This window comes from Mauremys reevesii, linkage group 26, assembly GCF_016161935.1.
Source record: "Mauremys reevesii isolate NIE-2019 linkage group 26, ASM1616193v1, whole genome shotgun sequence".
NCBI classification, from domain to species: Eukaryota; Metazoa; Chordata; order Testudines; family Geoemydidae; genus Mauremys; species Mauremys reevesii.
This window is the reverse complement of record NC_052648.1, coordinates 15,469,062-15,482,016: the sequence shown is the minus strand read 5'-3', so window position 1 is coordinate 15,482,016 and position 12,955 is coordinate 15,469,062. Positions and strand designations below refer to the sequence as shown.

General features: G+C 47.3%; 1 protein-coding gene across 1 annotated transcript in view; it reads right to left on the bottom strand.

The window, feature by feature from the left end:
* Window positions 1-12,258, bottom strand: part of TMPRSS9 (transmembrane serine protease 9) — a 114,550-nt gene extending 102,292 nt beyond the window's left edge. The window contains exon 1 of the mRNA XM_039515176.1: window positions 12,196-12,258. The gene's annotated coding sequence lies outside the window, so the exon portion shown is untranslated. The remainder of the gene's footprint in view (window positions 1-12,195) is intronic.
* Window positions 12,259-12,955: the final 697 nt, after the last annotated feature.

Below are 12,955 nucleotides of genomic sequence, written 5' to 3'. Positions count from 1 at the left end.
AGGTTGCCTCAACCCCTATCTCAAGGCAAAGTCAAGCAGACAGTCAGGAGGGGCAAAGGGGGGGAGAGGTATAAAACACTGAAAGACCAAAGAAATGCCCATTCCTGACCATAGCACCTCACTCCTTATCCCTCCCATGGGGTACAAAAGGGGTGGGACTGTAGGTGTGCATGGCAGGTGCATTTGGGCCTGCTAAGAAGAGGAGGTGGGAGGGGAACAGGTACACAGGCAAGGCTCTGTGGCATCAGAGCTGGGAACGAAGCACTGAGAAACAGAACCTGCTGGAGTGTAAAGCTCTGGAGATGCTTGCTTGGAACTCACCCCAATGAGCATTGAATTGCCTGCACTTCGGACTTCTGGTCTTCTGCTTTCTGTCTGCATGACAAGAACCAAGGGAGAGGGTGAAGGGAAAGCCCGCCAACAGATGGGAGGGAAGAAGAAGGGTTAAAAATGGAAAATAAAAATACTTAGTTGGAAGCACAATTCAATTTGTGTTTATTAACCTTCTGAAACTGCAGAAGGCAGAAGGATAAAGCATACCTGTCCTGAAACCCATGGTAATGGGGTATAATTCTTTGGTGGGGCAGCAGAAAGCAGAGGTTGATCCAGAGGAGTTGGAGGAACTCAGAAGGAGTATATGCAGCCATGGGTGGACATGGCCAGTGGTGATGGTTGAAGCCAAATGTCTCAATTAAAGACAGTGCCCAGCCTTGTGCTTTCACTCTCTGTGGCCAGGAATTTCTGGTGTCAAGACATCATACATCAGCACCTGTCATAGAAGTTGCTGATGGACCAAGCACAGACTGAAGATTTTGCAGACACTTTATAACCTATAGCACTGATCTCAGAGAACAGGTGGCATAGTGAGATAGTAAACAAGCCTGCCACTTTGGAGAGCTAGGTTTGAATCCTAACAATGAGTTTAGTGCTCACATCCATGTCACTATTTGTCACATCACAAACCATCGCATTATGGCACAACAGAATAGTAGGGCTGGAATACACAGCATGCATCAGCAGAGCTGTGTATGCGTGTGCATGCTCAAAAACCAGGCCTGGAACACACAGAAGTTCTGCAGATCAGGACTGAGGTGCATCAGCAGAGCTGGTGGGGAGCCTAGGTCTGGAATACATGAAGTGTGCTGTAATAATTGGGCCTACACATTTACCCTAACTGTGAGTTCAGCTGTAGGAAATAAGTGAAAGTTCGCAGGATGTCCCAATAACCTAGAGTAATTAATATTGATGAGAAAATGCATGAAAGGGAGACAGAAAAACTGAATTTGTCCAAACAAAAAGGCCTCCTGGTAGAACTTAAGGACTGTGTTAAGATCATGCCTGGTAAACACAAGGAACTGAGGACTGAAAATTAATAAACAAAAATTGGTATGTCAGAAATTAAGCCTAATTGGTGGACAAAACAATGAGGGAATGGCTATCCCACCCATCATTTCCAGCTGGGGTCCTTAAAAGGAGACTTTGGAGAGAACAATTAGCTATCGGAGAGAGCTTCACTCCCATGGCTGCCACCCCCACCATCTCCTGGGACGCTGGACCTTCTTCCTCCTAATTCTGAATGCTGTCCTGACCAAACTGGGCCAGAGACAAGGAGCCTGATGACATCACCAGCTCCAGCAGAATCCCAACCAGCCCCTGGGATGTGAGACTTTGTCTCCTTGCACCCCAATGCAGCCTTTCCCTTTCCTACCTTATTTCTTCTCTTTCCTAGCCCTCTCCTTTGGCCTCTGTCTAACTAGAGTCTGGCTTGGCCAGCCCAGGCTGCATATTTTGCAACACTGCTGTAAGCCTGTGACCAGAGAGGCAGCTCAAAGCACTACCCTAAACAGCCCAATGCTGGTACAAGTTTGCAAGGTCTTGGAATAGCTGATCACAACATGGGCTGGGCCTGTGTTTTTCCAGAAGGGAGGTGGCAAGTGGGCACCAGAGACTGAAGCTGCATTTTCGATCTGCGCTGATCTTGTCTCTCCCCTCTTATGTGGGTCTGTCTGGTTTTGTCTGCTAGGAAATGGGATCGGACTTCACCACCAGCTCCCGCCCATCTCCATTAACTTCCTCTCTTTTCCCCCAAAGGAGTTAGCACCATCTGTGATACCATCTACGAGACTGTCAAACATGGGGAGCCTTCTAAAGACTCTTGCCAGCTAGAGGGAAAGGGAAAGGGGGTGCTGTGACAATGAAAGCTTTACATTTCAAATGTTCTAACTGTTTTCTGTTCTTTTCTGTATCTGTAATAAAGGGTTAAAAAACAACTGTGTGTTTGCCATGGCACTGAGCAGGCTGAGGTCTCTGGGTACCCAACCCCAACCTTGCATAAAACTGTTTAATGTAGGACAGTGGCTAGGTTAGTGAACATCTTTGACCCACATATTCCATCTACATGAATACAAGACACGTTACAGGCCAGATTGAGCCAGGGCTCACAAACTCTCACGCTTGTCTGCACCTATTCCTTTTCTTTGGAATCTGGTTGCACAGGACAGACCATCTCTCAGTAAGGAAGGGCAAAAGCCCAGGACACAGATTAACTGATAAAAAGTCACTCAATCCTGGGCTAACATAGCCTGTGCTACATGTGGCAGCTAACTCCGTATTTCATGAATCATTCTGCTGGCTCCAAATTCTGTGCACTGGAATTTTAGGTTTTCTTGTCCCTCACTGGGTCCACAGGCTCCACTAAAGCTGATGGGATTGTACAACTTCTCAAAGGCTGCGGGGATCCCCTCTGAACTGTACAGACAGCTAGGCTGAAAGAAGGGTGATTAAACAGGGCTTGCAGGGTCTTTGAATCCTATGCCAGGCGGTCTTTTTTACTGACAAAAAAAATGAATTCCTAAACATGAACAGCTCAGGAGCTGCCATAGTGAGCAATCTACTAATAACCCCCATGTGCTGTGTGGAGTTAACAGTTCCTGGCTTTGATCATGATCCACAGCCACACTGGGTCAATCCCAAGCATGCATATTGCAGGTATATTCTGACAAATCCTTTTCCCTTAAGAAAAGTGACTGATGTGTGACTCTGAAAATGGCCTTGGAGGTCTCCTTGTTTACTGTCCCTCTCAATCTCCAACCTTTGCTCAGTTTACAAGTAAAAAGATTTTTCCCCCTACCTGCCAGCCCCGCAACCTCAGCCTGGGATCTGAGAATCAAGCTCGGTTTGTCTCTGGCTCTCATATTGTCACCAGTAACAATGGTTCTGAGATCAGTTACACCTGCCCAAATTCAGCATCTTCAAATTCTCTATCTAGAGTGCAACTCTGAATAGGCACCTGCCATTGGTATTTACGTAAAAATTCTGTTGAGGATGAGAGAGCTAGACTATTCTCCAGCTCCCTGTCCCAATACTGTGTGGCTCCAGAGGGCTACATACATAATAAAGAGCTAGAACACTGAATACACACAGGGAACACATCTGGAGAGTAAGACAATGCCATTTTTACCTAGTAACTTTTCAAAATACAACCACGATTTAAGCCTCTGCTTTCCAGCCCATGACCTAAACTCATTAGTGTTGAAAATAGCTCATTTGCTTTAATAACTTCCAAGCCCACGTGTCTCCTTTTGGTCACAGCCCCTTTCCCCCTCTGCTCAGGATGTCTGTCCTAAGATAAAGAATGAGGAGGAAATTCTGACTCCATTGACATCAGTGGAAGTTTTGTCACTGATATCAGTGGAGCCAGGATTTCATCCTGGAAAATTAAGGGCTTAACCGGAGGTCTCCATCTTGTGGATAAACAAGAGAATTGACTGACATACAAATTAGCAGCATTGTTTACACTTCACCTTCACATGGGCTCAACTTGTTTTCAAGTTTATCCATAGATGTTTATTAGCACAGAAATCCTGTATATGCTGGCAAGTGTCCTTTGCAATGAGCACCCCCACAAGGATAGAGCTACCTAGAACACAGTATCAGAGGGGTAGGCGTGTTAGTCTGGATCTGTAAAAGCAGCAAAGAATCCTGTGGCACCTTATAGACTAACAGACGTATTGGAGCATGAGCTTTCATGGGTGAATACCCACTTTGTCGGATGCATGACAGGTGACTTCACTTCACGAACTGGACCCAAAATAGGACTTAAATTAGGTGATTGGAATCAGCATCAGTTGAGTCAGTGGGAGTTTTAATCATTGACGTCTATGATTGTAGGATCAGGCCCCAGATATTTTGATATTGCATAATGTCCATCTCAGAGCCCAGAGAAAGGTTTGGACTCAGCCCCTGAGAACTTACTGCTGGGACCAACCTTTGAACTGTCCAGTCAAACCCACCTCAGAATGTACTAACCCAGCTCAGCTCTTCAGAAAGAAATGATGTGACGCTGGCCTTGAGGATGATGCCATTCTGAGGCAGGGCCATTCACACACAGGGCAAGACTGGCTCAAAGTCAAGAGATTATGGGGAATGCTTAAAAATACAGAATGCTCCAACTCTCAGCCAATCCTCTTCTGCTGTCAGGCTCTGTACCCTCACTCCAACAAAGCAGCTCATGTACTGACTCACATACTAGCTGTAAATACAGAAACTATGCACAGTACTTGGCTGTTTTACTCCCCAGTTAGTTATTGACTATACTCCATCCAATGCTCATACTATCCAGTACCCACATCATACCAGTACCCATACTAATGTCAACATGCTTTACAATCCCGAGTTTATCCCACGTGTGCATGTTGAACATATTTAATACATTTATTGGTTTCCCTCTTATCTATATTGACTGCTCTTAACACTGTATTTTTATTTCCAATAAAAATTGTATTTTCTCTGAATTTGAATGCTCATAATTCTGTGTACCTGTGAAGTGTTGTAAACCTTGATTTGTGGCTTCCAGCACTACTACAACTGCTGTCCTTTCTTACCCAAGGCATTCCAAAGAGGGCTGAGAAACAGCATTTTCCAAAGAAACCAAGCCTCCTTTCTTGGCAGTCTGGATGGGGAAATGGTGGAAAGTGACACCACCTGCCGGCTTATCACCAAACATGAAATGCCTTGGAAAGATCCATAGCAGGGGAGTTTGGCAATGAGATGCCTTATTTCCCTGGATCGTTAACGGGCATTAAAATGCCATTTGTGCCTTTGCAAATCTCCCCAGCATTGCTAAGATGCAAGTGAAGGATCCCATTAAAACCAGAAGTGTACCGTCCTCCCAGTTACAGATGTAACATTTTAGTGCTGAACAGGGATCAGTGTAAGACACAGAAACCAACTCTTCTCATCCAGTAAGTCAGGGGTTCTCAAACTGGGGGTCGGGACCCCTCAGGGGGTTGCGAGGTTATTACCTGGGGGGTTGCAAGCTGTCAGCCTCCACCCCAAACCCTGATTTGCCTCCAGCATTTATAATGGTGGTAAATATATAAAAAGATGTGTTTAATTTATAAGGGGGTCACACTCAGAGGCTTGCTATATGAAAGAAATCACCAGAACAAAAGTTTGAGAACCACTGCAGTAAGTGAACAACTCTATGTTCCACTGTTAAGGAAAATTACTTATCCTTAAGTGACTGGGAAATACTGGCACCTTAGTACTAAGTTATTGACATGTAACACATTAAAACATTTTAAAATAAAATATAAAACAAAATAAAAACAACCTACTAATATCCAAGAACTTCAGCAACTAATGCCTGGTTCTCCAGTTCCAAACAAACAGCCAGGCTTTCTCCATGCATATGGATTTATTCTCTAGAGAGGAGCTGCTCTTGGTGCCCTGTTCAGGCAGAGGCACTGTTCTTAATCTTGAAATCGCTCAACTCAGAGAGCAAATAATTAGCTAGTTTTGTGGAGAACGAGTCAAGGCGTGAAGGAGCCTTCCAACCATCCAATCCCTCCAATAACTACTGCAGACTTCTGCTGGGGGTCACTTGAAAAATAGTCTGAATGTACTTTTCCCGACTGAATGTGCAGAGTGTGTGCAGCTCAGAAAATAGTGCAGTAAGAAACCGGCAGGGTTAGTGAGAACTCATCCAGGAATCACCAGCTCGGCTCCTGCTATGCAATGAGGCTAACCTGCAGGGAAAAGAAGAATGACTTTTAGGAAGTTGCAATAACTCACCTGCTTTGCTCTGCTTCTTTCCACTGAGGTGTTTTCCCTTAGAAAAGCCCTTTCATCCAGCTCCGGTGCCTTCCCATAAACTCCCCTCACTGCCTGCTCAGTTACACTAGCGGAGGGATGTTTGCTGGGAAGAGAGGGAGGTGTGCTGTAAGTAGCTTAAAGGCGCAGGGCTAAGAGACACACTTGAAGTGCAGTTCTACTCTAAGATGTGCCTGTGTCATGATTCTTCACACTCCAGACATAAGGGTTCAGTTTAAAGCACAAAGTCAGTGCCCGAGGCACTTAGTTCACAGTTCTGTTGCTGTTGGGCAAGCAGAACAGAACCCACCCTGCTCCTCCGAGCTAGGATGGCTTTGGTAAAAAGTGCTGGTGAGGAAAATCAGCAAATGCAGGACCCTGTACACACAGGACACAATATGACAGGGCCATTTGACAGCCTCACTTTTCAAACCAAAGAACTGTCTGTCTGTCTGTTGTACTTCTATGGCTCTCTTCACAATCGTTAATGAATTTACCTTCACAGGAGCTCTGTGTGGCAGGAAGCACCATTAGCCCCGCATCCCCAGGTGGGGGGAACCTCACCTGGAGTCACCCAGGAAATCCAGGTGTCTCTGTAGTGGGGTGGTCACCTGCTCCTGCCTTAAAAGGCTTAAAACAGCCTGGGGAAAGGGCTGTGGCAGGGAAGGAAAAGCTAGGTTGATTGAGGAAACACCCGCAGCTGGGGCCACTCCCCAATCAGGCCACAGCTGGCCCTATAAAAGGGCTGTGAGGCAGCAGCTTGGAGAATCTCTCTCTAGTAGTAGAGAGGGAAGGGCCTGGCTGCCTGGAAGCTGAGAGGGTACTAAGACTGAAGCAGGGCTGGGGAAAGGCCAGAGGAGCTGGAGAGCTCTGAAACCCCACAGGCTGCAGGCCTTGTTAAAGGCCAGAGAAAGGTACTATGGGGCAGGGCTGGGGGAAGGTTCAAGGAGCTGGGGAGCTCTGGCCTAGAAACCCCCCAGGCTACAGACCTTGTTAAAGGCCAAAGAAGGTAGTGGGGTTGCAGAGGGCAGCCCAAGGGCAGGCAGAGGCAGCAGGTCCAAAACCCCCTTTCCAGTGATGAGTGGCACTTACACTGCAGTCTGCCCCAGGGAACGGGGGCTAGGTGATGACTGGCTGTGGAAATAGATTGAGGCAAGGTGGGGATAGAGGGTGGGGGTTCCCTGGGGAGGGGAGACCCAGATCTGGGGGGGGGTGTACTGCCAGGGGGCAGCACCCCGGCCTGAAAGGGCACCGGGGTCCAGAAGGGACTCAGGTCCAGCAGCAAGTGGGACACTGGCCTGCAGAGGGCGCTCCGGAGCTGAAAACACGAATTCCCTGGATGAGCAGCAGGAGGCGCTGCAGCGGTGAGTCTCGCCCCATTACAGTCTCTTAGCAGAAGCTAGCACCCTAGCCATTAGGCCAGCCTCCCTCCCTGCCCCATTGCACCAAGAAGATGAAAATCGTCTGAAAAGCCATGAGAAACTGGCAGGTTCTTTTGCCCTAAATTCTTGCAGGCCAGCAAGTCACTGTTAGTAACTATCACTCCCACTGAGCAGCGTTTTGATCTGCAACCCTCTAGAACCCACCCTACAGCTAAAGAGACAAGAGCGCTTCGGTCCATCTGATCAGACAGCCAAAAGTTTCAGAAAAGAGTGGAAGGAAGAATGCTTGATCTCTGACTCAGATTGGGTTAAGTGTAGGACTAGCACAGAGGGGATTTCAGAGCAATTTTTCCCCCTTTTTATTGTTGTAAACCACTCAGAGATGTAAAAACAAACCCAACTTGCTTCACGTAGGTGTGGTGTTTAGATGTTGCTTGTAATTATTAGAACTGGGAGCACTGGCTGTTGGGAGTCTGAAAGGACAGGAAACAGGAAGGAGGGGGGAGTAGTTGAGGAGGCAGAGAGAGTTACAGAGGGTGCAGCAGCAGCTTGGTAAAGAGGTTTCCACTTTATTTTTAAAGTCCTGTTGAAGTTTGTTTGTACCTTGACTGGTTGATACAACACTTTGGCGACGAGGATGGATCTTCTGCCTCTGAACCCACCTGCACCCTTTCTGCAAAGCCCAGGTGAGCCTCCAGTTGCTTTTACTGCCTGGATCCATATCTGCTTGCAATCAGTGCTACAGAGATTTCTGAAGAAAGCATACTCTGCCTTGGAGCAGAAGGGCAGCGTATATTTTACACTTTTCCCCTTGCAGATGATCAGGGGCGGCTCTAGGCACCAGCAAAGCAAGCACCTGCTTGGGGCAGCCCATTTGCAAGGGCGGCATGGGAGCTGAGAACCAACAGGGGGCTCTGGGAGCTGTAGTTCCTTGGTGAGCTCCCTGCCTATAGAGCCAGCCCTGGAGCAGGGAAAGAACTACATTTCCCAGCATTCCCTTGGCCACTACCAACAGGAAAGGAAGGAGGGGGACCTCATGCGGCAGCCTGCTGTGAGTGCTGTGGATGGCAGGGAGACCATATTTGAACATTCAAAAAACAGGACACTCCAGGGGGAGGGAGGATAGCCCCATCCTGCCACCATCGACTCCCTCCAACTGCCCCTTATAGAAACCCGAACCCATCCAACTGTCCCCCCCGATCCCTGTCCCCTGATTGCCCCCTCCTGGGACCCCTGCCCCTAACTGCCCCCCAGGACCTCACCCCCTATCTAAGCCTCCCTTCTCCTTGTCCCCTGATTGCCCCCTCCCTGGACCCCTGCCCCTAACTGCCCCCCAGGACCTCACCCCCTATCTCAGCGCTGCCGCTCCTTGTCCCCAACTGCCCCCTCCTGAGACCCCTCCCCAACTTCCCCCCAGGACCCCACCCCCTACCTGTCCCCTGACAAACCACTGGGACTCCCATGCCTATCCAACAGCTGCCTGTCCCCTGACTGCCCCCCTGAAACTCTGACCCATCTAACTCCCCCTTCTCCCTGCCCCGACTGCCCCCCCAAACCTCCACCTCATCCAACCCCACTCCCTGTCCCTTGACTCCTACCCCTTCTCCAACCCCCCAGCCCCCTTACTGTGCCACTCAGACCAGCGTATCTGGCTTCACGCAGCTCCAGACACGCTGCTGCATACATGCTGCCGTGCTCCCCCATGGGGCCCACAGCCCCCCCACCTCCACACACACCCAGCACCTGCCTTCCAGATTTGAACACCTCAGAATTCAGGAGTGCTCAAGCTCAGTTTGGGCAGCTGTTACTTCATTTCTCCCAAATCAAATACACCGATACACTGTGACTTGCTGTAGAAAAAGTAGGATAAAATTGAGCAAGAAATGCTTCCCAGTGGTTATTAGGACTGGAATTGCTATTTTCAACAGCCATTGCCTTTTTGTTTGTTTGTTTGTTTGTTTAAAAGGAAGACAATGATATTGCATTGGCAAATTCCCCATAGAAAGAAAGAGTGGAACAAAAGAATAATAAAGGCACCTCAACTTTTCCTCATTTATGGAGGACAGTCTTAAAATCATCCAGATATCCTCCAATCACACAAGCTGAAAATTGTTCCACTTTACTGCAGCTCTGTAACCATATGGGAACTAATCCTGGCTGTTCTGTGCACATCCAAAATTCCTGCTGAATGACCTGCCCTGGGAGCGAGTTACCAGTGACCCAGGGCTGCAGCGGAAGGAGGGTGCAGGTGTGTGGGGGGGAGAGCCCAGGGCTGGGGCGGCAGGAGGTGTGTGGGGGGCACTGGTGGGGGAAGAGGGGAGCCCAGGGCTGGGGCGGCAGCGGGGTGGGGAGAGGGCACTGGTGGGGCGGGGAGGGGAAAGGGGGAAGCCCAGCACTGGGGCGGCAGGGGGTGTGGGGGGGGGGGGGAGAGCCCAGGGCTGGGGCAGAAGGGGGGTACGGAGGGGAGCCCAGGCCTGGGACAGGGGGCAGCCAAAATTTTTTTTGCTTGGGGCGGCAAAAAACCTAGAGCCTGCCCTGCAGATGATAAATATGAGACTGAACTCACAAAAAAAGTTCTTTAATGCAGTGTCAAAAGTGAATGTAGTAGCTAATCGCTACAGATTTCGCCAGCGTGAGCAGAAACCAGGGGAGTATATTGCAGTATATTGCTTCCTTGAGGAGTCTGATTGTAACTTGTGACTTTGGGAATATGGCAGATGAGATGAGTAGAGACCAGCTCACTGAGAAAAAAAACATGTTGCATGTAAGAGAACGCTTACTTCTAGAACCACAACTTACACTAGAAAAAGCAATAACCATTGCTACTCAGATTGAGTCAGCTACAGCTGAAGCCAAAATAATGAGCAAGGATACAGGAGACACAGTCCAGGCTGTGACTCCTTTGCAGAAAAGTTCACTATCATTGCAGACAAACAATTGCAAGAGGAAAACTAATGCAAAGCCACTGAATCCGCAAATTCAAAATACAGTAAAAGCTTTCGCTGTGGATCCCCACAACACCTTGCAAGCTACACAGGATGTCTGGCAAAAGTAGCTCAGTGCAATCACTACAAAAGATTGGGCATTTTGCTAAAGTATGTCACAGTAGCCAGTTCAATCAACAGGTGCATGCAGTTACAATACCAGCTGTTACTGGGCTGAGTGTGGACAAAATCACTACTGCACATATTCCAGAACAGATAAAGTGCACTGTAAATGTTTCCACCATACCCTCAGGCAAATCACACTCTATTCAGCTAATGTTGGACACTGGCTCAGCCATATCTATACTACCTGATTCCATTTATTTGCATTACTTTAAAGATGTTCCTCTTATTGAACCCAAACTTCAGTTGGTATGCTATTTGAAAAACCATATTCCAGTACATGGCTGCCTGCCACCAATAGTTACTTTTGGTGATTGCTGCGTAACTTCAGAGTTCTACATTGTCCACAAAGGCACTCCTATCCTTGGCAGGGATTTATTGGTTGCTTTAAATCTCAGGGTAGTTAATGGACGAATTGATCTTCCTCCACAAAGCACTCTTGCAGTATACACACCAGTTTTGGCTGGGACCCAACACCAGGTTGAGGAGAAACTCAGCTGTGCTTATGGGTTTCTGAATAAAGTTAAAATGAAGAATAATGTGATGCCTGTATGACAGAAATGACGGCGCTTACTATTTTCAGTCAGGGAAGCTGTTTCAGAGGAACTTAGAAAACTTGTTCAAAAGGACATTACTGAAGAGATTAACTCCTTGGAATGGGTTTCACCTATAGTAGTGACGCAGAAGAAGGGTGGAGGTATTCGCCTTTGTGTGGACTTAAGGGAGCCAATTAAAGCTATTGTGATTGACAGCCATCCTCTTCCTCACATAGAAGAAGTATTTGCAGAAGTCCGTGGAGCAAAGATGTTTTCTACTTTTGATTTGCAGAGCGCATACCACCAGATTATTTTGCATGAAGATAGCAGAGACCTCACAGCATTTATTACACATGAAGGACTATTTCGTTTTGAACGTGTTCCATACGGTCTCACATCAGCCCCAAGTGCCTTCCAAAAAATGATGTAATTGATTCTGAAGAATCAACATGGAGTTCAGTGCTATTTGGATATTATTGTGTTTGGAAATATTACTGAGGAGCATGACAATAACCTGCAGTCTGCACAAACTGCATCAGCAAAATAGGCCTCGGGCTCAATAGGTCCAAATGCAAATTTAGACAAACTGAACTCTCCTTTCTGGGGCATACAATTTCACAGGCTGGACTAAAACCTGATCCAGATCATATCCTGGCAATTTCAAATGCTCCTCCTCCAACAGATTTGCAAACCTTACATTCCTTCTTGGGTCTTATCTCCCGGTATGCAAAATTCATTCCTAATTATGCTTCTGTTATTGAACCGTTACGAGAATTACTATGGAGAAGTTCAACCTTAGTGTGGACAATGGATGCACAAGCTAGTTTTGAAACGGTGAAAGACCTGATTATACATAGTCCAGAACTTGCACTATTCAGTCCCGCATTGTCCACAATTGTAACTACTGAGGCTTCTGATTATGGACTTGGGGCTGTCCTCACACAACTTTATGAGGACAACACAGAGAGAACTGTGGCATTTGCTTCAAGGACACTAAGTAATGCTGAGAGAAAATATTCTACAGTCGAAAAAGCAGCACTTGCTTGTGTCTGGGCTACTGAAAAATGGAGAACTTACCTGTGAGTCCGCACATTCAAGTTGCACACAGACCACAGCCCTTGACGACGCTGCTCACCACAAGAGGACTGGGAAGAGCAGGATATCGTATTGCTAGATGGTCTGCATCTTTCAATTATGAACTGGAATATAAGCCTGGAAACAAAAATGTGGTAGCTGCCTTTCTCACCTGCCTTTGCCTTCACCAGATGGTCCACCGGAGGATGAGGATGTAGTAGTTGCACTTATTACAAGCACTCTTACTGCAGTTAGAAGAGAACAATTTCAAGCTGCTTGTCCAGCGTGTCCAATTCAACAAAAACTATGGGAATTTCTGACAAAGAGATGGCCCAGTAACCCTAAAAACCTTGACCCAGTTTTGCTGCCTTATTTTAGAGTTCAGGATGAACTTCCTTTGCTCGATGGCTGTGTGCTATGAGGTACACACTGGCTACTTGTGCCAGAAGAATTACAGTCAAAACTCATACACCTGGCACCCAATACTCATCAAGGAATTGTCAGAACCAAACGATGACTATGGGACCTGTATTGGTGGCCAGGGATGGACTCTCAAACTGAAGCACTCATAAAATCCTGTGTCACTTGCCAAATGAATGATAAAACAGCAGTGACATGTACCCCTCCATTACAGCCTGTTCCTCTTCCTGAATCTGCATGGGAAAAAGTGGCGACTGACATTGTAGGACCCTTTGATACTGCTCCAATTGACTGTCATTATGCCATCACTTTAATAGACTATTTCCGTAAATGGCCTGAGGTA